At 46.3% G+C, this 26,987-nt stretch overlaps 1 protein-coding gene across 9 annotated transcripts in view; it reads right to left on the bottom strand.

Annotated features, from left to right (window-relative positions):
• EXTL3 (exostosin like glycosyltransferase 3) overlaps positions 1-26,987 on the bottom strand; it is a 158,157-nt gene that overhangs the window by 48,387 nt on the left and 82,783 nt on the right. For 4 of the 9 annotated variants that reach the window (XM_072858222.1, XM_072858223.1, XM_072858221.1 and 1 more), the window contains one exon: positions 15,539-15,633. The exons of the other annotated variants lie outside the window; for them this stretch is intronic. The gene's annotated coding sequence lies outside the window, so the exon portion shown is untranslated. The remainder of the gene's footprint in view (positions 1-15,538; positions 15,634-26,987) is intronic. 9 annotated transcript variants of the gene reach the window in all.

The following is a 26,987-nucleotide window of genomic DNA, read 5'->3' as shown; positions in this document are numbered from 1 at the left end:
TGCCTTCCAGGCCAAGGCACCAAAGCGGGACTCCTTGTGCGAGTTGGCTTTTTTTGTTTGGTTTTTTTTTTATTTTTTAAATCCTCTGTCTTTGAAACCAAAAATCTGTCAAGCATACAGCCTGGTCCAAAGGCACTTCCCAACTGCTCTCCCAAACCTAATGGTGTCCTGTTAGCTAGCTGGAAAAACGGCTGGAATTATTATTAATTTACTCAGGCACTTGCAACCCTGCAATGCTCAACACTGTACTGGGAGAAAAATACAATCTTTTGTCTCAATGTAGCCCCCAACAAGTACTTCTGGGGACACCAGCACAAATGAAGTCTGAATTCTTACTGTTTGATACCTTCAAGCGTCCATGGGGTTCTCCAGTACCTTGTAAAGAGCCTCAGTTTCCTATTTTCAGGACATTCATAGGGAGTTAATGCTTTGGTGAGCTCTATCCCTCTAATTCGAGTGAAAACAGCTGATAGGTTCAAAAGTTATTGGAAGACTAACAGGTAAGACCAGATGCCAAAGTCCCATTTTATTAGAACACTCTTAACAACATTAAAGACCATGTAATGCTAAGCTATAGTGTCTTTTTAAAGAAATCCTTATTAACTGGTATCGAACACTCAAGCCAGCCAAATACCTTGTGGCTTTGAGACAATCTGTCTGATGTAATCATATAATGTCCAAATGCTTTAGTTATTCATCCACTGCAATGAGTGGTGAGACTGGTGCTACCACTGAGCAGCTTAAACCAGCCAAGTTTTTGCAAAGTCAATGGCTTAACAGCTTCCCTGGATTGGCAGCAGGATGTGCAGGACAGACCTTATTCATAGCTGACAGGGCTTCGAACAGTTAACATCGCTAATGCACTTTCATGGCCCAGAGGAAAAATTCCCACAGAAACTGTGTGCTGTGAATATTGCGGATACGCTCTGCACTTCGGAGATTGCCCAAATAATCCTCACCGTGCACAGTCCCACCTGCCCAATCACAACAGAAGGTGAAGAGAATCCAAATGTTAGCAGAGGGGGTGCATTTGGGAAGGCTGAAGCTACTTTGGCAAGGACACGCCAGGCTTAAAAATACTCCAGGCAGAAATCTCCAACGCACAACAGCTATTTTTGCTGGGTAAGTGGGGCCAAATGTCCTCAGAGCAGCTCAAAACCGGGCAGTGGGACACAATGCCAGCACAATGCTCATGCAGATGAAGCAATCGCTTCCAACACAAGCTGCTGTATCCCAGCCATCATCCCAAAGATCAGACTATTTCCAACTCATGCCAGCTTCAGGGACCATTTGCAGAATAGCTGCTGAGAGGTCCTAATGGACAAGGAAGTCACAAATGTCTCTTCTGGCCTTTTCCATCAGTTATTGTGGACAGAAGAGTAAGGCCTGGCATCTCTCATGCTGTGCCATCTCACTCTCCTCTCAGTGGATTGAGCCATAAATGGCTCAGATCACACAAAAATATTGCAAAGGACAGCACAGCTACCTCCCTTTTAGGCTTAATAGCACAATAGGTTGGCTAGTGCATGAGTTAACTATTGCCATCCACTGGACAAAAGCTGCTCATGTCCAGAGTAAATACCTGATACCCAGCCAAGAAGAGGGGAGGCGTTACCGGAGCTTGGGAAAGCTGCTGGTGAACACACGCTTTGAAGGGCTCAGCGACACAGCCACCAACTCCACTGTGAACGTGCCACGCAGGCAGACACGAAGGCATCGGCTTGGAACAAAGTCATTAAGATAGCTACAAAATTCACAACTCAATTTGACCACTGTATAGAATCCAATAAAAATAATAAAAACCCACAAGGACGGCTATATTAGATCAAACCAATCATCCATCCACTTCAACCCCTTACTGAATGCTCATTTCCAGCTGCTTTGGTGCAGAATACTCGTAAGTCATAGTCACAGAACAGCTACTCAGAACAATTTTTCCCTAACCATTAGCAAATAGGAGTTGCATGAGCCCTTGAAGAACAGAAGATGCCCACCAAAATACTTTTTTGAAGCAATCAATCATGTACATTCTCATCTGTACAGTCTGAACTGTTAAAAAAGAAAAAAAAAGGGAAGCAAAAAAAAAAGGAAAACCATATCAAGCACTTGGTTTCATAGCTTCTTGCAGCACTGAGTTCCATAGCTGAGCTCCACAAGTGATTTCCTTTCACCAGCTTCAAATCCAAACTCTCCTAATTCAGTCTGTGCCCTCTTCTACAGCGTTATGCACCTCTACAGTAACGGGTACAACAGGACTCTCACCCAACTCACTATGGACCCCGAGGAAAAACAGTAAGAAAGCCACCAGAACAAGAACTGCCACCTTACCTTCTCTAAGCTGCCTGATATCCCACCACATGCTCCTCTCTGAACTAGGCAGTATTAATCTTTTCAATCCTTGCAACCATCAGTGTTGGCCGAGAAGTAGAAATACAAGGAACCTACTGCCAAGAGACAATTTCAGCGTAAATTTGCACTTCTGCTATTGTCTCATCCTTCCTGATGGACATCCTTCCTGGTTCTCCATTACAGTCCTTTTGTGGAGTAGCCCTCCCTCTCTTTCACCCAACATCCTCTCTAATCTCTGTTCTGCTTCCGTTCCAGCCATTTCCCAAATTTGTGCAGAGTTTGTTTTTTTTTTTAAATTGCTCTCAATATGTCACTCCATATTACTCAACAGCAGATTTATATAAATGTGTCAATGCTGTTGCTTAGCAGATCTGACTGTGCTTTACAATTTAAGCCTGCTTCAGAATCACGTGTTCCCCTTCCCAGTGCTCCCCAGCACGTTGGATCATCAGGAAGTTTGAGGAAAATAAAAATAAGTCCGACTAAAGGCAGTCCACTGGCCTGCCTAGGAAAGCTTCACTAGAAATCCTTAAAACACCACCCCCCGGCCCAAACCACCCTAGAAGAAGAGGAATTCTGCCAAAAAGCCCACCCGATTTTTCTTCTCAGTTAGGAAGCAGTATCAGGTGCTATCTGTCTTCCGTTTTCTACTTTGTACCTATGAGCTTCAATAGGAGCCCATCAAGTAAATGATCATCAAGAGCTTTGAAAAGAGTCCTAATACAGAGCCAATATCAGCTTTCCCCAAGCAGCAAGCTAATTTTAGGTAATAGCCTTCAACCGCTCTATAAAAGGCCTGGAACACCCAGGTGAAAGCATGTTCTGACCTTTGAAATTAGACTTGGGTCTTTGCTGAGAGAGAGAAGATAATGTGCAACTAAATCACACACACAATGTTTTCTGCTTGGGCTTTGCAAGCTCTCCAACCAGCAATGGTGTAGGTTTAGTCATTGCCCCCATGGACTCCCACTCGCACATTCACAGCCGAGTAACTGGATTGCCTAATGGCTCCATGCAGCATCGGCAAGCTCCACACACAAATTCAGTGAGAGGCAGAAGCTGTCCCAAAATGCTTATAAAAAAGACTAAGCAAAACTGAGAAAATGACATCCTTCTGCAATCCACTGAAGCAGAATAAATGCAAGCAAATTGCCCAAGAGCACACCCAAAACCTGCTGTGTGGCCACTAACAGATGCCAAATCTTCTGCACATTCATCCAGGGCTCGGAGCATGAGGTCATCTCCATGGGCTTGTCTCCACTCGAGGTGTATTTCACATGTTGCCCCTAAACTGACCTCTTTCTCTGCCCCAAAATCTCCAGCTCAATCATCACCCTGCATCCCTCCAAGCAAGGCTGGTTTAGGGGGAATTAACTCCCATAAACCGATGCTGTCAAGACAATCTCCAGCAGCTGCTAATTCCAGATTCGGACTGCAAATCACACCCAAGAAACCAGGTTCACAACCTTGGGAACCGATACCACAACCCGAGACAGCCCAACCAAAGACAAAACTTGCAGCAGGACCTGCCAGAACAGCTGCTGATGGGTTTCCAAAAATAACCTAGTTCCCTTTCTGCAGTGCCTGATGTCCGTTTACTTAACAGCCACCTAAAAATAGCCCTTCCCATTTGGATCAATGAAGAGAGCTGACAGAAGTGAAAGACGCTCATCACTCCGCACACACGCAAGACTAAAGGAGATAAAATACTTTTGAAATGCGGCGTAGGGAACAATCCCGCGCTGGCCCCGAGAGAGCCAGCTGGATGGGCCTAATGATTCTTCTCCAGCAACAGCTGTGATTGAGTTTATTTCCATTTTGTGTGATTAAAAAGAGACAGATAAAAGGGAGAACAAAAAGTCCAAGATTTCAAAAGGCACTAAAAATAAAATAGTTTGTATTCACTTGGCACCCTACCTTGACAGCATTTTATACATGATAGCCAAGCAGTCTTCAATAACCCAAAAGGAAGACACAAGTAATTTACAGGCAGGGAAACCAAGGCACAGAAATGTTAAAATACTGACTCAATCATCAATAAAATCAACAGCAGGAGTAGGTTTAAAGGGCAGGCGTTTCTGACGCACCTTCCTATGTTCATGCCGTAAGACGTCTCTCTATTTATTCTTCACAGAGCCAACGTAATTGTTTCCATTGCCTGGCAAGCATAAATCGATGCCGAAGAGTTCAGCAGCTCCTCACGAGGAGTTACAGTCCATTTAGCTGATAAAAGTTAACTGGTTTTCGGAGTCTGTTTGCACCTCACAGGGAAAGCACACTTTTTCAAAATTCAAACGTACAAGTGTAGCAGCAGGATGCCTGAAATTAATCCCTTTATTTAAACACTAACAACTTTAAGTGTCTCTAAGCAATTGTAAAGGCTTTATTAGCTAAGGCAATGAAAGCCCGTGAGCAGCCAAGTCAAGACAAAGCCAAGGTTATCTGCAGTAAGTTTCCAAGCATTAACTTTGACAACACAAACTCGCTCTTGTGAGTATTTGTACCTCAGAGGTAGGAATAAAGAGGACAGCAACGCAACTGGAAAGGCACCTTGCTGCCGGCAGCAGCCTGTGAGCAGGGATGGATGGATGGAGCAAATCCTCCTGGAAGCCATTCCCATGGCCATGAAGGACAAGAAGGTGATTGGGAACAGCACAAATGTACCATGGGCAAATTGTACCTCACCAATCTGATTGTCTTCTGTAACCAAGTGACTGGCTGCGTGGATGTCAGATGGAACTGGACAAGCTCAAGAAGTGGGCCCATGTGAACTTCATGACGTTCAACAAGGACAAGTGCAAGGTCCTGCACCTGGGCCGGGACAACCCCCAGTATCAGTACAGACTGGGGAATGAAGACATTGAGAGCAGCCCCGAGAGGAAGGACTTTGGGGTGGATGAAAAGCTGGACATGAGCCAGCAATGTGTGCTTGCAGCCCAGAAAGCCAACCATATCCTGGGCTGGATCACCCACAGCGTGGCCAGCAGGTTGAGGGAGGGGATTCTGCCCTTTGACTCCGCTCTGGTCAGAGCCCACTTGCAGTACTGCATCAAGCTCTGGGGTCCTCAGCACAGGAAAGACATGGGCCTGCTGGAGCGGGTCCAGAGGAGGCCACGAAAATGGTCAGAGGGCTGGAACACCTCTGCTATGAGGAAAGGCTGAGAGAGTCAGGGTTATTCAGCCTGAAGAAGAGAAGGCTCCAGGGAGACCTCCAGCAGCCTACCAGTACTTAAAGGGGGCCTACAGGAAGGATGAAGAGGGACTCTTTACCAGGAAGTGTAGTGATGGGACGAGGGGTAACGGTTTTCAACTGAAAGAGGGTAGATTTAAACTAGATATTAGGAAGAAATTCTTTACTGTGAGGGTCATGAGACACTGGCTCAGGTTGCCCAGAGGGGTGATAGATGCCCCATCCCTGGAAACATTCAAGGTCAGGTTGGACGGGGCTCTGAGCAACCTGCTCTGGTTGAAGACGTCCCTGCTGATTGCAGGGGGGTTGGATTAGATGACCTTTAAAGGTCCCTTCCAACCCAAACCATTCTATGATTCTATGAACCAAGCTGGGCAGGAGTGTTGATCTGCTTGAGGGTAGGAAGCTCTGCAGAGGGATCTGGACAGGCTGCACTGATGGGCCAAAGCCAATTGTATGAGGTTCAACAAGGCTCAGTGCTGGGTCCTGCACTTGGGTCACAGCAACCCCATGCAACGCTACAGGCTTGGGGAAAAGTGGCTGGAAAGCTGCCTGGTGGAAAAGGACCTGGGGGTGTTGGTCGACAGCTGGCTGAATATGAGCCAGCAGTGTGCCCAGGTGGCCAAGAAAGCCAATGGCATCCTGGCTTGTATCAGGTATAGTGTGGCCAGCAGGACTAGGGCAGTGATCGTCCCCTGTACTCAGCACTGGTGAGGCTGCACCTCGAATGCTGTGTTCAGTGTTGGGCCCCTCACTGCAAGAGAGACATTGAGGGGCTGGAGCGTGTCCAGAGAAGGGCAACGAAGGTGGGGAAGGGTCTGGAGCACAAGGCTGATGGGGAGCAGCTGAGGGACCTGGGGTTGTTGAGCCTGGAGAAAAGGAGGCTGAGGGGAGACCTCATCGCTCTCTACAACTGCCTGAAAGGAGGGTGTAGCAAGGTGGGGGTCAGTCTCTTCTCCCAGGTAACAAGTGATAGGACGAGAGGAAACGGCCTCAAGTTGCGCCAGGAGAGGTTTAGACTGGATATTAGGAAAAATTTCTTCACCGAAAGGGTGGTCAAGCATTGGAAGAGGCTGCCCAGGGAAGCAGTGAAGTCACCGTCCCTGGGGGTATTTAGAAGACGTGTAGATGTGGTGCTTATGGACATGGTTTAGTGGTGGACTAGGCCGTGTTAGGTTTATGGTTGGACTCGATGATAGAATCATGGAATCACAGAATGGTTTGGGCTGGAAGGGACCTTTACAGGTCATCTAGTCCAACGCCCCTGCAAGAGCAGGGACATCTTTAACTAGATCAGGTTGCTCAGAGCCCCATCCAACCTGAGTTTCAGTGTTTCCAGGGATGGGGCCTCCACTACCTCTCTGCACGTGTTCCAGTGCCTCACCACCCTCATCATAAAAAATTTATTTCTTCAATCCAGTCTAAATCTGCCCTCCCTTAGTTTAAAACCATTGCTCCTTGTCCTGTCACAACAGGCCTTGCTAAAAAGTCTGTCCCCGTCTTTCCTATAGGCCCCCTTTAAGTACTGGAAGGCTGCTATAAGGTCTCTCCCCAGCCTTCTCATCTCCAAGCTGAACAACCCCAACTCTCTCAGCCTGTCCTCGTAGGAGAGGTGCTCCAGCCCTTGGATCATTTTCGTGGCCCTCCTCTGGACCCACTCCACCAGCTCCATGTCCTTCTTGTGCTGAGGACCCCAGCGCTGGACGCAGTACTGCAGGTGGGGTCTCACCAGAGCAGAGTCGAGGGACAGAATCACCTCCTTCGACCTGCTGGCCATGCTTTTGATGCAGCCCAGAATACGGGTGCATTCTTTTGATACAGCCCATGATCTTAAAGGTCTTTTCCAACCTAAACAATACTATGATTCTATAAGCTCTTCATTGAACTGATGACCTGGTGACAGAGGCAAGTCTCCCAGCACACTGTGCTTCCTTTTCTCTAACGTTTACATCTTGATAGAGGAATAAATCTGTTCAATTAGGACACATATACCACTTTCACATTAAAATTCAAGGTGCTTTAGTGGCATCATGAGACTTAATACCTGTAGGAGGTGATAAACATTCTTGAAAGCAACACTGTGAGATTAAATGGATTGGGCTGATGTTAAAAGACATTTTAAGAGACATCTTTTTATGGATTCCTCTGCTCCCATCTCTCTGCTTAATCACTACATAATCATTTCCCCAAATCCTTTCATGCATCCAACACAGAGAGGTACACAAGGCATGCCCATCCCAGACTGGATCCCATCTGGTTGCTTTAGTGGGATGAAAAAAGAACAGATTCGATGCTGTCTTTGAAGTCTAGGTGTCAGCAGGGTTGGGATTTTTTTTGGTTTAGAAATGTCTTCTGTTGTTACTGGAAAGTGTAACTATTGAGTTTCACCAAAATTGAAAGCTCCTCTCAGGTTTGTTTTCCTTTCACCTTACTCTAACAGCTGTCTTGCCAAAATCCATAGAAGACAAAAATCCATAGTTCCTAGTATACACATTTTGAAAGGGTTTCAAGTGCAGAGCAAAGTTTCCACCCTTCATATGGTTTTGTAAGGCCCACAGCTATCTTCCTGACTTTGCTAGTTGTGATCCAGAAGGAAAAAAAACCCAAAACCACAAGTCGCTGGTTTTGCTGACCAGGACTACCCAACTTAGTAAGTATCAGCAATCTTCAAGGACATGGTATAACACACCAGAGTGGAAATCACAAGTGCTGGACGCAGTTCCCTTAAATCCTCTAAGCCTCCGCTTCTCCGCTTTAACAGCCATTTAAGTGCTGATAAACTCACTTTGAGATTCTTTTCATAAAACCAAAGGTCAGAAAACGATTTTGTAATTAAAACTGTCGCATAATTCTCAGCCTGATGCATAACTCAAGCCTACTCCACTGAACAAACCAGGAGGCAAGGGGTGTGCTGCCTATTTTGAGGTGCGATGTGCCCCATGGGGTCACCAGGCCTTCATGACAGATTGCTCAGAGCCACATCTTACAGCAGCCTGTGTTTTGCAGCCTCTCCAAGCCCTGGTGAACCCACTACAAGCATCTGCAACCCTCTGCAAACCTTGGCTGTGTGTAGTGACAGAGTTGGCTTCTACGCATCCCTCTGCACTGGCCAACTGCTCCTGCTTCACCAGCTCAGAAGTTGCCTCTTGCCTTCTAGCTTTGCAGATGAAGAGCAAGCAGTCGCACTGACCAGTTTTCAACAACCCATCACTGCATCTAAAACGCTCCTGACTCGCTTTGAAGTCAGGCTGAAGAAACACATTGATCTTGTCAAAAAGTCTCTGATATAGGGAGGTCATTCTAATATCAACCAGTGGAGGGCAACCACACACATACACAACAGCCAGCCTCCTACTGCCTGATTAAAAAAGAAAAAGCACTTTCTTCCCATTTCCAACCATCAGAAGAGTTTAAGTGTTCCATCTTTCCCATTCTGCCTTATTTATGTCTATGTCCCTCCTTGTGACACTTAAACAGCATCCACCAAATAGCAGATTATATTCACCTGAAATTAGGCAAAACAGAACCCAAATTCCTCAGTTCCCCTGCTCAGCGGCAGTTCTGCTCTTTGCCCCGTACATGAGAAGGACTTGCCAGGCCACGCAAGCGAACCACACAGCAGAAAAGCAATGCTTTCCCCCTTGCATTTCAGCATATAATCACATAGACAAGATCCCTGGAAGAGTTTCACCACCTTGTTTTTCAGATATGAGGCCTGAGCTGTAAGGGGTTACCCAAACTATGCAATAAGAGAACACAGCAGCTGTGATCTAGCAGGAACAGATCCACACCTGGCAGGTCTTCAGCAAACAAAATTCTTACCCAGCTAAGCAATACATGCAGGATATAAAGGAGAAGGCAGGTGAAGGCTGTATGGATCCTACACCATGCAGGTAAGCCATGGTGCTTCTAACTCACAGAAGTTAGAAGGCAGCCGCACATCCCCTCCGGACAGCCACTTCTTTCGTGTGATCTGGAGACGAAAGGCTAAAGCAAGCTATTTTCTTCAGAGGCTTGACAAAACAGGAAGCCAAATCAAATAATGCCTTAGCAAGAGGTAATCCAATAGTTTCAGCTGAGCAACTGTTTGAACAGTCGCAGTGTTTTGGTACAAAGACAGGTTAAACATCAATAATTCTGAAGTCCAGACCAAGTAGATCTTAAGCAAATAGGAAACAAAACACTTTTTCCTTCACCACCCCGGCAAGCTCAGACCCCCTTCCACAGCCCAACCAAGCAAGCGTGTCCATGCCCCAGCCAAACCACAGTGCGAGCAGAGCGGTGCAGCTCAGCGTGCTGCTACACTAACTTCATCAGCTGAACCGATAACCCCCCAAGCTTGTCAAGACAAGTTGGGCGCTATACGTGCCACTGACCTAAGGAGAATATATCAGTCACAGCTGGTAATTTGGGCACTGGAAGCAGGAAACTGCTTGTGAGCTGGCTATAAATAGCAAAGGGACTGGGGATATTTTCTCCCTCTCGTGTATGCCTGCCCGCTCCGCTGCACAAACCCTTCAGAGCCTGTATCAGCCTGCTCTGATGCTCTCATGATTCAAAATAAGCAGGAGATGGAGGGGAAAGGTTTATTCAGGAGAGCCCAACAACCACAACTTTTATACTCTGGGGCAGGATATCCTGCAAGTAATGACATTCCTCAGTACTTAGCTGGAAAACCCACGGAAAGGCAGGTGTTTGTGGGAAAGGCACCGGGTAACTCAGCTCTTCACCCTCTCCTTTCTCCCCATCAACATTTCAACAGAACAACACACCGGTGTTACAGGGGTGAGACACAGGGACTCGCTCGGTACATGAAATGGAAAGTCAACAACCCAATCAGCTCTGACTTTTAAGGATACTCATTTCTTCATCATCATTATATTCTGTTGTAAAAGTCACCTTATGATCATCTCAGCTAGTCTGGGATGCTGAGTTTCACCATCATCTGAGAAAATGCTGTTGATAAACAATTACTAAGGGGGGGGGGGGAAGAAAGAGGCAAACAGAAGTCAGTGCTTCTCCTTCGGTCTCCAGAGGATCTTCTGCACTCAAACCTGTTTTGGCCACAAGGGTTTTAGTTGGTGCAGTTTGCCTGCAGGTTGTGCACAGCACCCAAAGCACCGTGCCACAGCACTCCTTTGCTGCATGCCAGTAAAACAATGTGGCTTTCCAGTCGGGGTGGTTTTCAGTTTCAGTATCACAGGAAGAAGGGGAAAGAGGGACTTTGTTTTTGTACAGACCGCCATGGCCCTGAGGCTACGCCAGTACATCCACCTGTTCTCTGACCCCCAAGTCTACCTGGTGTAATCCAGCCACTTTCGTGCTCTTAAACTTTCTCACCTTCCTGAACACAGTGGCCACATCCAACCTACCTTGCGACTTCTGGCCCACAGCCGGGGATCATGTGGGTCAATGGTAGCCAGCTGAGGCCACCGCCAGTGGGTTACACCGCCAGTGGGTTACACCCTGGGCAAGCGAGTCCCAGTGCCAGGAGCATCCCCTTGCACCCCAGTGACCAGGCTCCCAACCCTGAGCTGTGCACCTTGGAGCAGAGCCTGGCCTTGACAGCCCATGGCTAGGGAAGGATTGGGAATCCTGATGTTACACTAGTCCCCAGCCTTTAATAACAAATAAATACCCATGAAACACATGCGAAGGGTTATTACTTCAGCATGTATAAAGGAGACATTGAAGTGACAGGGAACGTCACTTCCCACCTTTTGAGGGGATAATACAAACCAGCAGAGCAGAAAGAAATCCAAAACATCATTTATCAAACCAGCAACAGAATTTTCTGTCAAAGGAGAGATTTCACAAGGATGCTTTTGGCATGGGTGGATTCATGGCAAAACAATGAAGCAATGCTAATGACATACGATCGTTTCTTTGCACAGAGTGCCGAAAAGCTTTCAGAAGCTTTATAAAATTAGAGCTGCTTATGTTTAACAGCTAAAATGAAAAGGTGGGGAGGGAGCCCTTCCCCCGTGCAGTTCTCTAGAAGCAGAGCTCATGATTGTACTCAGCAGGAAACACGCTACTCGTCGAGCACTCTCGGCACCTTCCCTCCCACTGAGCTGCAGGCACAGGGGAAGCTCAGCAATTTGCAGAATTGGGTCCTTGCTTTTGTTCCTCTCGCCTCTCTCCCTCCCCACGTACTCTCCATCCTCCCTTTGACACACAGATGGAAAGACTGACGATAACACGCCAATTAGGTTATTTGAAGCCTTGCTACTAGCTACTCTAAATGCAGGCACATGAAGCAGCAGGATTCTGCTGGTGACATTTGGACCACAAATGAAGTCCCCAAGAGTAATAAACAATCAGGTAAAGAAATCTGGAAAGAAATTACCCAGCACACCTCGTCTTCTTGGCCCCCATGAGATCCACATAAAATGTGTTAATGCATCTGATTATGATCTAAATTATGTACAGAGGCTCCTGCCAAGCACTCTGTGAAGTTTCTTTATTGTTAAGTTGGAAGCAGTTTAAGAATGGTCCAGTCATCATGTTTCAAATTAGATTTGGGAAAAACCATTTTCCTACTTTATTGCTGGCTCAGAACACGGGTTTGCGGGAGAAGGTCGATGTGTGGTTTTTCTCTGCTGAAGAAAGAGCAGGAGAAGTGGTGACAGAACAAAAGAAGAGCCAATTACCTGTCCTTGTATCGTAACCTGAGCTGTGTGGATTTACTGTACACAGACATGCCAGAAAATGACTGTAGTTTCAGCTGGCTTTCTTGATGTGTTTTCCCCCAAAAGACCGGTATAAACACCAAGGTGTTCTCACACACACATTCCACAGACCATAAAACTTTGAAAGAAAGGGTTTCTGAAAATGAAGCGTTTGATACGAATGGCTTGCAAAACATCATATGAGACTTTCCCCATGCCTGTAAGGGCTGGCTGAGCTGTCGCTTACTCTGCAGCAAATCATTGTGTACCTTGGAGGCAGGTAAGAAAGCTGTTTTTCTCCCTAATATGCCGTACCAACGTTGGAGCTTTTTTAAAAAAAAATATAGATACACACCTCCCAGGTATATATTCAATACATACAAGTCTGGGAGAGCACCCACAGTTTTACACGACAGCCCTGACAACCCCACTTGTAGTTAAAACTCCAGCCTAACCCAACCAATGTTTTATCTTCTGCTGGCATCCGACCGAGCCTTCACTGCACTGATCAGCATCTCCTTTCCACTGCATTGCTGGTTTCCCAAGCTGGAACCAGAGCCAAGGTCACCTTGCTCAGAAGAGCTGTTTTTTAAAAGGAAGGTCCCTATATATTAAAGGTCTTCCATCTATTACCTCTGCCCTTCCAAACACACAGCTGTAGCAACAACTGCATAAATTTGGACTAAGCAGGGCTCTATGGAAGGGAGCTAGCATATAATAGCTCTTACATATTTATTTTGCTCTGTACATACATACACTTTTTCATAGAGAGATATATAAATAAATAAATAAATAAATATATGCCAGACAGCTGTCTGCACCTCCTTCCTCTCAAGATGCAGAGCTCATCTTTGGTATAGGGCTTAATACTTCGTATTCATCACTATAGTGTCCAGCATAACAGGCATTTCAAGGTATCCACCACACCCAACCCCTCTGGTATGTCAAGACGGTCATTTGGTATGCACAACAACTGTTGGACACATTTGGTATCACTCCACAGGATGACGTTAGAAGTTAAGCATTAGGGATCCATATTTAAAGGCAAGGCTTTCTTGCTCAGCGCATGTTCTAGAGCCCATGTTCCAGCAGCTTCGCTTCCACCTCCAAACTCCTCAAGTCGGGCAGCAAGGAAAACAAAATGCAGAGATTGAGGCAGATGTTAAGCCTAAATGTTGAACTGTGATGTCCTTGGCCTATCTTTTAGCATTCGTTCCTGAAAACATCAACTAGGCAACAAGGCAATTAATCCAGTGACCAACACTCCTGCCTGAGTGAAATTCAGCACGGACATAAAGACCGAACTCAGGAGTTAGCGATGCAAAACTTGGCCTGAGCCAGACCTTGTTATCAGCAGATCTGCAGGAAATTAGGGATCAGAACTACCATTTCTAACCACCATGGTAATGTAGTGGTTTAAACACCAAAAATTGCTTTAATGTAGGATCACAGGCTGGATCCCAGCCAGCCACCCAGCACTGCTTTTAAAGGAAGTATTTATCTCTACGAAACACTTACTAAACAACATGCTAGGTGCTTGAAACTAAAGCCTTCGCTAAACAACCAGATTTTAACCTGAAATTCTGCACATTGGCATTCTCTTCTGCTGCAGGTAAGACCGACTCCCTTACACAGCATGCTTATTTTCTCTCTCTCTTTTTAAGAAGAAAAAAGAATTTTCTCTTTCAGTTTAACTTTGAGGCAAGATGGAAGACCACAGCCTGGCCTCAAAGACATGAGATCTTTTGAACTCAAAGTCAGCAGGCTCTCACAGGAGCTGAGCTCAAGGGCTGCTCTGGAATAAATCAAAAAGGATTTACCCTTTCACTTGAACAAGACAGGGAAAAAAAAAAACCACTAGATGTACAGAGATGTGTGGTTGGGGGTGGGGAGACAGCTTAAAAAGCTGTCTTTTAAAAGGTTAAAAAAAAAGGCAACTTAAAAGACCACCATTATGGCTTGATTGCCATGATCCCATAAGCTAAACACTACCCTGCATGGTTGGATTTCCTGGAGGAAATCACCAGCACAGTTGCTAAGTCTGCTGGAAGCAGTTCAACCCAAGTATATACTGAGCAGATGCTCCAAACATGACACACAAGGACACAGCGCTCCTGGAGAAATCTTTTGACAGCAAGTCAAAACAGGGGCTTGAACTGGTCATGTGTTATTAGAGATGCAGCTGTGATTTTTTCACAGATTAGCAGAGTTCAAGGCCAAAAGGGACCTTGAGAGCACCTAGTCTGCTTCTTGCTGTATCACAGGCCATTAGATTTCATCCAACTTTTCCCAAGAGCAGGAGTTAGATCTGGCAGCCAAATCCCAACTTTAACAACTGTGGCAGCTCCCAGTAACAATCCATGTGCTATTTCCACTCAAAAACTCAGGCTGCCAGAGTAGCTTTGCGTAGGATGCAACTGCCTCTTGCTGCCCTTGCGTCCCTCTGCCAGAAAACCCTGCTCCCTGGCAGAGGCAGAAGTGACTCCATGCTCCAGCCACTTTGCTTCACACTTGACACCTTTGCTCAGGCCCAAATTCATCAGCAGTTTTGACAATACTCCCGAGTTTGCCTGAAGGAGCTCAGCGCAGGGCACAAAATCTCATCCTCTGGCTTCATTACAGGAGCGGGAAGAAAACTGGAGAAGGAGAAATGTGCTACTGGCAGCAATCTCTAGCCTCTGCAGTGAGATTGCCCGTGGTTCCCAGTCAGCCACACACCCCCGCAATAGCTGTGCATCAGCAGCCCATGGACTAATCCTTACACAGTGAACCTACCTTGGTTACAAAGCGTTTTGGGACAAGAATCTGCCCAATGAATGATGCTAAAGAAAAATTTTCAGGTCACGCATGCAGTTTCAGAGCCCAACTCTTCCCCCAAGCTGTGTGTGGGGATTTGGATCCTGAGGCACCCAGACACTGAGCTGGTGAGCTCAGACCATTAGTGACATTCAACACTGGTTTTAAAATTAGAATTTAAACTGCTGAAATCAGAATATTGTGAAATGCCACTTCTTCGCCTGCAGTTCTGCCAACAGAATTTGGCTAAAACTTTCAGCAAATAATGGATAATTAAAAAAAGAGTTGATGGCCAAAAAATATGTAAGGGGTTTGATTAGGACTCCATGGGTGACACTGTACTGGTTCTGCCCAACTTTTACTAGCTTTCCTCATCTCACCGTTACTTTAACTTCACTATGGGGAGAAGGGAGAGTGTTGCTAGAAGAGTGCAGAGATATTTTGGTAATCTGTGTTAAATACAGCAAAGGAAGAAGCAATCTAATGCCAGGCGTGGAGCAGACTGACACTACAGCACTAGTTTGTGCTTTACCTTCTGCACCTTGGCTCAGACCTGTCCTGCATCACACGTCGACTCCTTCACTACTTTTCTTCTTTCTCCCAGTGTTGATCTCAAGGGTTCTTCTCCTGTTTAATATAAAAACACACACAAACCCACATGTACTTAAGAAACATACTACCCGTCACCTAGAGGCATTGTGCAAGAGAGGCTGCCTCTTAGCACACTGGCTAAAAACACTCTTTCCAGACTGTCTCCAAACAGATGAGAGATTCATAAGTAGTTGGCCTTCTGCCTGAATGCTCCCATGGGCTTGACAATCTGGGCTGCTGGGGAGTATTGGAGGCTGGAGGACACTAGCTGAGGAGACAGTCACAGGATTAGGCCCAAGGCAAGGATCCCTGCTTGGGTGCTGATACCCAGAGCAATGAGGCACATCCCCCCCGATCTCCTGCATACTCCTCAGCACAGCAGAAACTCACAAAGAGAGCGCAGGGCATCTGTAATAAAAAGCAAATGGGCCAAAATTTCCCAAGCAAAGTTCTGATGACCTGGACTCGTGGTCCTGAGCCCCTTCCATTGCAGGAGCACCAGGAAAATGAACTCCAAGCTTCCCCTACTTGATTTTGATGCTTTGGTTTACAAGGGCAGCATACACACTTATGGGGACAGCCGGGTCCAGAGTAAAGATGTGAGAGATGCTCATGGTTGTCAGCCCTGCCACTGACTTGCTGAGTCTCTTCACTCCACCAAACCCTGGCCCATTACCTGAACCCAGGGATGAGGATACTCGGCTTTGTTATAGCCAGTACAATCTACAGCGGTAGAACTGCAGTGGTAAATGATCAGCATGTGTTACGAACACTGCTGCTGATACCTCTCTAAACAAGACAACCTGGAGAAGGGATATCTGAAATCCTTTGTAGCTAAACGGGGTGAGATGCGGGTCACCAGCTCTGCGCTCCATCAGCTCAAAGCCAGCTTGCAGGCGTTCTCGGCTCCATTCACAGAAAACATTTCCACCGCACCAGCTAGGAACCGATAGCTCTCAAGTCACATGCATTTGAACATTTCCCACAAAAAATAAAACAAAATAATCAACTCCGTTGTTCCGTAAGTGCCAAGGTCAAAGAGGACCACTGCAAGCCATCCAGTCTGATCTGTTGCATGACAATCCATGAGCTCCACCCACCAGTTCCAGCCTCAAGCCCAATAACTCAGTGATTTTTCATCCAGCTTTTTCCCTAGCTCAAATCCTCTCTCAGACATGCTTCTGCTGCAAACAACTGTCCGATCTCAGCAGCTAAACATACAGAAAATGGAAACAAAATAAGATACCTTTTGCTAACTGAAGTCCAAGGCTTCAGGACTACTGTTCAGCGGGCGATGCCTTTGCTGCAGGTGGCATTTCCTTTTGTTTCAGAACAAAAAGCGCTGCACATCAGGGCCATCCACACCCTGCCTTCATCCTCCTACACAGCCTTTTGGACAATCACCATTTTGGCAGCCAGTACAAGCAGAGTGTCCCAAGCCTCCCGCTTCCCAGCCCTACTCTTACTAATGCGTTCCATACTCGCAGCCTTTCACACAGTCCCAGGTCTGCTGCTGCTCCCAGCAGGGAGCTGGTGCTGGTCCTCAGGGGTTGGTGCTGGGCTCTGGTGACGAGACTGGCAGCTGCTTATAAAGGCTGCCTCCATCCTTTTCACTTTGGCTAGCAAAATGCTTCCCAAGTGCCTTCATCTCTGGGCTACAAAGAAGGAAACATATCATGAACGCAGCTTTTCTCTCTCTTGGCAGGCTGCAGGACGTGGCACGTTTCCATCTGCACAAAGCTACAAGACGTTTGCAGAAACAAGAACTAACAGCCACGACCCCTCTCCCCCTCGCTCCTCCCTGGACTGCTTTTTCGAGAGTTCTCCCAAAATCACGAGTGAAGATGTTACTCAACAGCCACAGCTGAGGATTTAATTTCAACATGCCCTGCAAAATACACGCTTCAACGCTCACCCACACTACGCAAACCCAGCATGTGTACGCAACCCTCACTGGCTTTCTGAGGTCTGGAAATGTTTCATCGCAAGCTTTGAATGCATACAGTTTACAAAATAAAAATCCACATCGGTTAAGTTTTTTGTTTCTTTTTTTTCCCCAAAGTCACAAATTATTCTGGGTCCCTGAAACTCCGGACACACAGGGCAAAGGACCCAAGGAATCAGAGCATCTGGAAATGGGATGCCCAAATTCACATCAGCCAAATGAACCACTCTCCTGAGAGATTAGTTTTTTTTAAAATCATAATTCTAATATAATGTAAGCTTTGAATTCTAATGTAAGCTCTGCAAAACATCAGGGTGCTCATGGGATAAATGCTACCTTATGATAAAAGCAAAGCCCCTTACTCTAATAAACACTGTATAACTTCTATAATGTAAAACTTACACAATATATTAATGACAGTGATCAGGATATAATATTACACTAGCACAGGCTCACCCAAAAAGAAAGGCAGTTTCTCTCTACTCCCCATCATAGAAGCAGTGGCAAGTAGCTGTTATGACTTCATTTTATTTTTTATTAGTTTTTACAAGCTAGCTATGCTAAAAGGTTGCACCAGTAATTTAAACTGCAGTTGTCAGCAGAAGTGAAGGATATTGTGGGATACATTTTATTCTAGCTCTTTTATTGCTTGGCTCCTTGGAGTGATTCAAGCAGCTTAAGGATTTTAGAGGTACTGTCACAACAGTATCTGGCCCTTAGCAAGCTGCCATTTAAAAAAAAAAAAAACAAAAAAAACCAAAAAAAAACCCAAAAACCCCTGCCTTTGAAGAACTGGCTGGACCAGCAGAAGCTGTTCAAGAGTCAACAACTGCTGATTGCTACCAAATTGTTCCTGGTGGGGATGTGCACTTTCTGCGATGTTATTCTCACTTGACAGAAGGGGAGGTGGCTCCGTAATACGTGGTAAATGCTGATTTTTGCAGCTCTGCCAAAACACATGCACATACCTCATCGTGACTCTCCCCACCATCGGTAGGAGCCAGCAGCGCTCTGGCACACATCTGCTGCGACATGGCAACGCAGGCGACATGCTGCTTCAAGTCCCTCGGGCTAAAATCAAGCGTGGTAGCGTGCGATGGGCTCTCGGTGGGATGGAGTGCAGCCCAGGCTTGTGAAAGCATGGACTGACAGCACACACTGTAATTAGGCACTGAAGCAGACCTTGCGCTAATTTGCTTCTAAACAAGCCTCTCCTTTACCCTCATCCCAACGTACAAAAATTAGCTCCTCTGTAACGTGTGCTGGGATTGAAACGTGGCTCACAGAGGTGCTGCTGGCACGCGCGAGGGACCCAGCAGAAGCAGGCTGGGGTGGTTGCCTCCTCCAGACCCGGTCCCAGGAGACGGGGAGGAGACACCAGATATCCCCAGGGTATTTGTTTCACTGTGCTCAGCGCTGCCCCATCGATCAAGGGCAGGTAACTCCGCTTCCCTGCTGTGCCAGCCCCTGAAGGGGATAAGCGGAGGACTGGAGCACAATGCAGCTGGCACAGACCCAACCCAGGAAACCCTCAAACAGCGCTGGCAAAAGGAGAAATGTTTTGAAGATTCCCGAGACAGCAGGCGTCTGCTTTTTGTCCAAGCACCACCCCAGGGTTCTGCTGGACTCCTCTCTACAGAAGATCAAAAAGCAATTTAATTTGCATCAGCTGTTCCTTGAACTTGTGCTCATGGACCAACCCAACCGCTTCTCCCCACTAGACTGAGCTGGTAGGAGATGCTGCCCTGAGCACCATGGGGCTGGAGGGCAGAGAACATCCCACTGCTGAGACATCTGCTGGCTGCTTGCCTAGCAGAGGACTTGCTTCCAGATCCGATTATGAAAACCAACCCGGAAAAAGGGAAGGGAACGTTACTTTGTGGGAGGGCAGAACGAACGGGGGCATTCTTGGTCAAAGCAGTGCGTTACTTTGGGCACCAGACAAACTGTATGACTGAATTAAAGTCCTGCTTCCCCACTGCTCCATGGGATGCTGAGCTTTTCTGAGGTCCTAGAGTGCTACCCACACACCAGCAAGCCATGAAATTCATGTGGACCACCTTACCCCACCTCTCAGGGTGCTTGCAGCAAGGGAGGGCTCCCAAGGCTGACAAACAAACCTCTGCTGGAAGGGCATGCAGGGCTGTGCTCTGATCTGCATTGCGGATCCTGATTCAGCAGAAGGTAAAACCCAGCTGAACCTGGGTCACGCCATGCTTGGGGCAGAGGCAGCCTTGTTGCCTGCAGATCTTGGTTACACCACTGAGTTGCGGCAAGAGCCCAACCTACATCACCCGAGGCGTAAGGCAGCGTTACTTGGTACCTCAAAAGTGCCTCTGTTACAAAGATGAGGTTTCTGCAGGAACCAATGCTCTAAAGGTAATTTGTTTGACCTGTGCAGACAGAAGACTTAAAACAGTATTAACAACCCCAAGAAACTCCTGCACCAACAGCCTCAGCAACTCCACTGCTGCCACCTCAGATGAAACCACCAAACACCATGATCCCCAGCTGAGATGATAGAATCACAGAATGGTTTGGGTTGGAAGGGACCTTTAAAGATCATCTAGTCCAAACCCCTGCCATGGGCAGGGACACTTTTCACTAGATCACGTTGCTCAGAGCCCCGGCCAACCTGACCTGGAATGTTTCCAGGAATGGGGCATCTACCACCTCTCTGGGCTACCTGTGCCAGTGTCTCACCACCCTCAGCGTAAAAAATGTCCAATTTAAACCTACTGGCTTTCAGTTTAAAGGTCCCTCTGGATGGCATCCCTTCCCTCTAGTTTATCAGGTGACAGATGATGCTACATGGTAAGTATTGGACAATGGATCATTCTCAACTGCCCACTTGCTGTGGATCCCTCCATGTCCCCCTTGGCACACGGGGACACCGTGCTAGGAGAGTTCCACATTTGCCAGAGAAAGACCTAAAGATGCCCCTGTGCCAGGCAACCATGCCTTAAAGTCTGTGAAGACAAGCAAAAGTTACTTTGCAAAGAATGATCTTTTAAGCAGAGGGATGGGTCTTGTAGCTGGACTTTGGGATTTTTAAGTCTGGGAGCTTTTTTTTTTTTAATGTATTAAAAAAAGTTTTTCAGGTCACCTTTGATGCAAAGTCTCATCTAAAAGGAGAAGGCTGTCAGATGGTCTCTCAGCAAGGGAGTATCCATTCCCTGGGCATGGACTCAGAGCCTTGTGAACTCCCTATCCTATCTGCATATTACATGTTAGTACTCCAAGCCCCATGGATGCTTCTTTGATGGGTTAGAATTTGGCAAACTGGAACTCCCGACAGTCTCTTGAGATCACAGGAATCTGCGTGGCATCAAGTATTTAGCAGATAAGGAAACCTCCATCCTTTGAAACCGAAATTTGTTATTGTTATCTTTTTTAAAGAACATTTAAATTGCATTTTTTTCCACGTCACTGCTGCAATCATCCTTGGTTACTTTGCTAAGCAAACGGGGTTGCATTTGGCACAGACGGAGCAGAACGGCACACATGCTGCAGAGACAACGTTTACCGACATCTGCCGCTCACCCCACAGTCAACCTTTAACTGCGCGCCTCACTGCTACCATCCATAGGAGAAAAGCAAGTGACAGATGTCTGCTGCAGAGAGCCTCAACGAGCGTGTGTGCATGCAAGAATCGCTTTGAAAAGTAAAAAGGAAACTTTGCCCTAGCAACCACACCAAGCCACCGAGCTTAGCACCAAGCACTGGAGATGGGGGAACTCCAGCATGGAGACTGCTGGAATACATAAGGTAGGGATTAAACCCATCCTTATGTCTCAGCAAAGATCTGTGCTATTACAAGAGAAATGTTAATACGGTACCATGTACAACATCTTTGGGATGCAGGGTTGGAGGGAGGCAGCAAGAACATGGGCTGAAGGCAGAGTGGGGCATGGCTGGTGCAGGAGAGCAGCAATAGAGAGATGCCCAGGAAGGTTCCTCTGCTCCCCAGGGAATCCAGCTCTGCTCCTAGACACATGGTCTCCTCCTGGCCTCTCTAGCTCTCTGCTCCAATATAAACAAATAAGATCTACATCCTCCTGGAAATTAAAAACAGCATCTTGGATGTGTACACAGACGAGCTCTCCTCCCTAGCAGGAAATGGGGATGGAGAATTTGCAGCCCCAAGTGGCCTGGAATGATCCATGTTAGTGGCAGCTGGGGAAGGCCAAGAGTGAAATGCACGGCACTAAATGGCATCTTGGGATATTTAGCTATCTAAGTTTTCTTTTCTGACCTCCTCTCTTCACTATCCAGCTAAATTTGTCCATTTTCTTTTGTTCATCCTCGCAGTGTCCACTGAAAAGCTTTTTCCTTTACCCCTCGGTCACAAAAACATCACAATCTGCTTTCATCTCACCCTTTCCTGACAAATATATTCACTCGCTTCCCTATTTTCTCTCCACGTGGCTCTCATCCACATTGCTTTTTTATTTCACTAACCTGCCCGTACCATCATTATTTTTTACATTGTCAGGCATGCTATTGCATATCTAAAATTTGTTTTCAGTATGGTTATTCAAGCTCATTCTCCTACACTAAGGTAGACAAGTATTGCAACCTAATACAGAAATATGCCCATGGAAATCATTCCCGGCATGCAATGCCCTAACCTCATCTGAGTAGAAGGCCAAGGCAATCAAGACATGGCGCAGCGCAAGCTCAGAGCTGCAGCCCCGGTGGGCCATCCATCCACGGTGAAGGCACGGGAGGCTGCAATCTGCTCCACTGTGTGCACACGTGCTGGCATCTCTCCAAGGGTCTCTCCACCAAAGCTGCTGAGCTGACCACAGTTGGGATAGAGACATTATGCAAGGTCAGGCAGAAGGCATTTCTGGCACCCCCATACCTGCGGTACCAAGTGCCGTTAAGGAGATGCCAAAGTCCAGCAGAAGTCTGGACAACGCAAAACATTACATAGAGCTCTTTGATATTTAAGAGCAGAAAGTTTCCCAGGCTAATGCAGGCAACATGTCACATAAAACTGGCAACGTAACCATCTGGGTCCATTAACTGCACTTGCTCTATAGCATTTGCTGTCTGAATTGTTTATGCCTCGTTTGAGCACAGAGGCTACCCGGCATATTAATACTCTGGAAAAGAACATGTAAAACAGAGCTAGAAATGAAGGACTGTTTGGGGTGCCTGTTGTTATGCCAGAGTTACAGTGCAGACTGCACTGGGATAAGGCAGGAGGGGTCTAGGGGGGAAAAAAGCACAGAATAAAACCCCAGAGAGTCCCTGTCTAGCTTCCACTTTAGTAAACAAAATCATACAAACAGTGAAATTAAAACCTGTTGTAGAGCAGAAAGTCAAAGATTTTATGATCCCACTGCAAGAAAGAAATTTTTAAAGGCTTGCAAAGAATACAGATAAACTGTTAGTTTCTTCTGCAAACCCCAACAAAAACAACTGATTTCCCAGAAACAAACTGGGAAATTATTTTCCCCCACCAACAGTCAAGTCCAACCCTGCTAGCAAAGTATTAGTTTCTACTGCCTTCTCCTTACCCTCTACCTTCAAAGACTGCCAGTCTGGTTTCAGACTCGCAATCCAAAGTCAAACAGGTTAGAGATGCCCTAAAAGCTACTGCCTGTCTGCTGAGTCACCGGAAGGGAAAGGGATTTAAGCTAATAATTTACCTTACAGCTGACTAGGAGCTTGCCAACACAGACAGGCTGTAGCTCATGTCAGAGATGCTCAACTGAAAGGTCTGTGTGTCCTCAACCACCCACTCCAGTAGCCACAATTTTCCTTTCACGTCCTCTTACAGGAGACACAACTATTGACCATATGCCTTTAGATGACCAAGTGACTATCTAAATCCCAAACTGACAAAGATCCCCTTTAAAAATCCCTAAATTCCCTCAGAAAGCTCAAGTCTGCCAATCAGCTGATATGATGATGTATAGGAAGGGCTTTGCATAGAGAGAGAAGGACTTGGCATAGGCAAAGGAGGAATGTACAAGGCTGCTCAGTGCAGAAATGAGGGTGGGTAAGGAAAATGGGACATTTACTCTGGTACTGTTACTCCTCTCATTTATCAACACGGAGTAATAAGACAAGAGACAGTATTAAGACTTACGGGGGGGGGGGGGAGGATTTTTTCCTTAGCTAACTCAGAAAAAGCTTTCATAAAGAAGCCACTTTGCATGTGGTGCTCAGGCTCAAGACAACCTTTAAGGAAAAAAACTAGACCTTCACATGAAGGTCCTCTGTGGCTGGCTTGTCCCTCTACCTGAAGTCACAGCCTGCTGTCAGGGATATTACAAATAGTTTTCACATTAGACCAGTTGGGTGGCACAAAGAATTAGCATGCAAGTGGAGGGATGCTCAGCAGGGGCAAACTGCCGCTTCAAAGAAGAACAAGAGGCATGTTACAGTGTCTCAGCACAGAAGTCCTTCCCTCTTCCATAGGCAGATAAAGCACATAGAAGTTAAAACACTTCCCTTTTAGAAAATTACTCCTAACTGTCCAGTCCACTGCAGAAATTCATTCGAAAGAACACGGTCCAAGCAAGAACTTCCAGTGTCTTACTGTGCAAAACCACCCCGTTTCACTATGGCATTTTGCTTTCACAGCAAAAATGGTGCTACAGGATTTAGCCTTCAAGAAAGGGAATAGAAACTCCCTTTGCTCAATGCCACCAAACTGACGTCACTGTGCAGAACTGTGCTGGCATGAGGTGTTCAGAAACCACCTCCTGCCATGGTCTCAATCTTGCAACAGACACTGGACTGATACATACCATAGCTTAGCTTGTGACCACACCATGGACCTTCTCCACAAGCACAACAGCCTCACCCTCTCTGTATCCCAGCATTCCCATATGTAAAGCAAAAGTAACTGGTTACGTCTCCCCAGTGAACCAGTTACCTGCTTTTAGTTAAAGTACAACTTCCAAAGATGCATCAAGGCTTGATCCAAAGAGATAATGAATCCATCCCTTCCTGGTAATTTGCTCCGATGATTAATTGCAGCCTGTGCTTACCTTCCAACGTCACCTTCCAAAGAGCTGGTACTTCTCACGGTCCTCTCCGACAGACTCAGCAGTATCCAGCACCCTCTCCCCACACAAGGGAGCTGTGTTTCAGTCTCTCTCGACACAACAAACACAGCGGGAGATTTTTTAAAAAGTTGAAGTCTAGATATTTCCTCCCCCCTCCAAATGCTGCCCTGCTGCTCCTTCTGCATGTTCTCTAGCTTTTCCCATGTCTATTTTAAAATAGAGATATCAGAGCTAAATAAGTTATCCCACCAATATTTTCACAAATGCAGTTTTTGGAAGTAAAAACATCCTTTGTTCCTATTCCACAGTTCACATGTCCATAGATGGCATTAAACACTTCTTACTGCACTACCACTCTGGGAATTCAAGTAGACTTGGCTGCTCAGTACAACCACAAGTACCTTTTCACAGTGACTGTTTGTCCAGGACAGAGCTCTCTTCCTCAGGTACGGCCCATGCTGCCGGTTCCTCCACACCTAGCTTCGTTGTGGGTCATTTCACATATGATTTGTGGGACTGTAGTTTACAAGTCATCTGGATTACTCCAAGACATTTATCATATTCTTGTAACGATTTATTACTCCACCAGTTTTGTGAAGTCCACAGATTTTCTCGGCAGCGACTCTATGCTTGATGAAAATCACAAGAACAGGAAGGATGCAGCTATTCCTAAGAACTCCCATGATCAAATTTACAGCGCTACAGCTTTATCACAGCCTTTACATGACTTATTTCCTACGCTGACAAAAAAAGAGCAGAGACATGGGCTTACACTGTCTTCATGACAGCTTTGACACCGTCTAGTCACACAAAACTGAATGCGTTCAGAGCAGGGTTTTACCACAAGCTCACAGAGAACCCACTCCCACCTATAAGCACAAGATATTACACTCAAGTTCTTTACACTATGGACAAGAGAAAATTGATTAAGCAGGAGAAGTTGTCCTTAAAAAATAAATCTGCTTATCTACTATCTATCAAATCAAAATAACTGGAAAAAGTGGCAAATCTAAGTATTTGCCCAGGAGTAAAGACAAATACACCCTTCAGCGAGTCTCACACTTTTCTTCTCCTATCCAGTACTTCTGCAGGCCTTTGTGCTACTGCCAACGATGCTTGATTCTGTAACTTTAACATGCATAAAAGCTTTATTAAAAAGTCATTAAAGTCCAGAGGCTCTTCAGGCAGCTTTGATTCCACCTACCCCGAGTGTTGCATTTTGACGTAGGCTCCATCTTCAAGTCAAGTAGGTTGTTTGCTAGTTTGTTTTGTTACAGAAGAATCTCTCATGCACTTACTAATTCCTGCTGGGCAAATTGAGCGGAGATGAGATGTCTGTTCATCTCAGCCATCCTGCGATTAAAACTTTCCTTTATGAGGAAGACAGGCACAAAACACTCTGTAATGCCTCACCTTGTTTCTTTTGGTCACAACTACCTCCACCAGAAAAGAAGGGTCATTACCCTCACTGTGCTTCATGACGCTCCAAGCCAAGAGGCCAACGCACCAGCCCAAGCTGCAGGAGTACAGAGCAGCCACGGGGCTTCCTGAAAAACTCCAGACTATTTTGAAGAAGGTGGCATGATGTATCAGTGTAACTTGTAGAGCCTGATCCAAGATGTCCCTTGGGGGGTTTTCTGCTCTGTTGGGCCTCCATTTCTACAGGATCACAGTGATTTGCCTGTCTGCTTCCTGCAGGCACTAACTGCCAGCAGGGTAGAGGTGGGTGCTGCAGCATCTATATCCCACGCTCTGCATCCCACTGATGTTCTGCCCAACACTTCAGGGTGTGAAACGCTGCCCTTAGCCCACTTCCAGCCTAGATCCTTACAGAAATAAGATTTGTACAACTGTGTTTTCTTATACCTCTTCTAAAATCTTCTGAAGTAGTTTCAATCCAAATCTGGCCCAGGACGAAGCTCTTAAGACATTAAGATTGCCCTTCCATAAGTTGTCCTTCCATAAGGACACGAGCCTCAGAGGCAGGGAGGGGCTAGGACCAGCAGCTTCTGCTAATGTGGGGATGCCTCAGACCTGGATATATGTAGATATATTTTACCATCTTCACCAACATACAGCTTTATATAGATATGTAAATTTCATATACAGGCAAACACACAGAGGACAGGTCCCACTGAACCCCACTAACCCTGCAAAACTAGACCCAGGGTCTCCAAATACATACACTGCTCCGAAAACAGTGTTTCTGAAGAAGTTTCCAGCAGCTTCCCCAAAATCACACACTCTGTGGCAAGGAGAGGATCCAGCTCGAGGGTGGTATTCAGCGATGCTTAAGCAACACAGCTTTTCTCCCTCCTCCTCCAGTTCCCTGCCCCTATTCCCCCACGTTTCCAAATTGGCCCAACTTTGGTAGATTTTTATGGGAACTGCAAAAGAGACATCTCCCAAACATCAAA

This window comes from Ciconia boyciana, chromosome 3, assembly GCF_034638445.1.
Source record: "Ciconia boyciana chromosome 3, ASM3463844v1, whole genome shotgun sequence".
NCBI lineage: Eukaryota > Metazoa > Chordata > Aves > Ciconiiformes > Ciconiidae > Ciconia > Ciconia boyciana.
The sequence above is the reverse complement of the archived record's forward strand: the minus strand, read 5'-3'. Positions and strand labels throughout refer to the sequence as shown.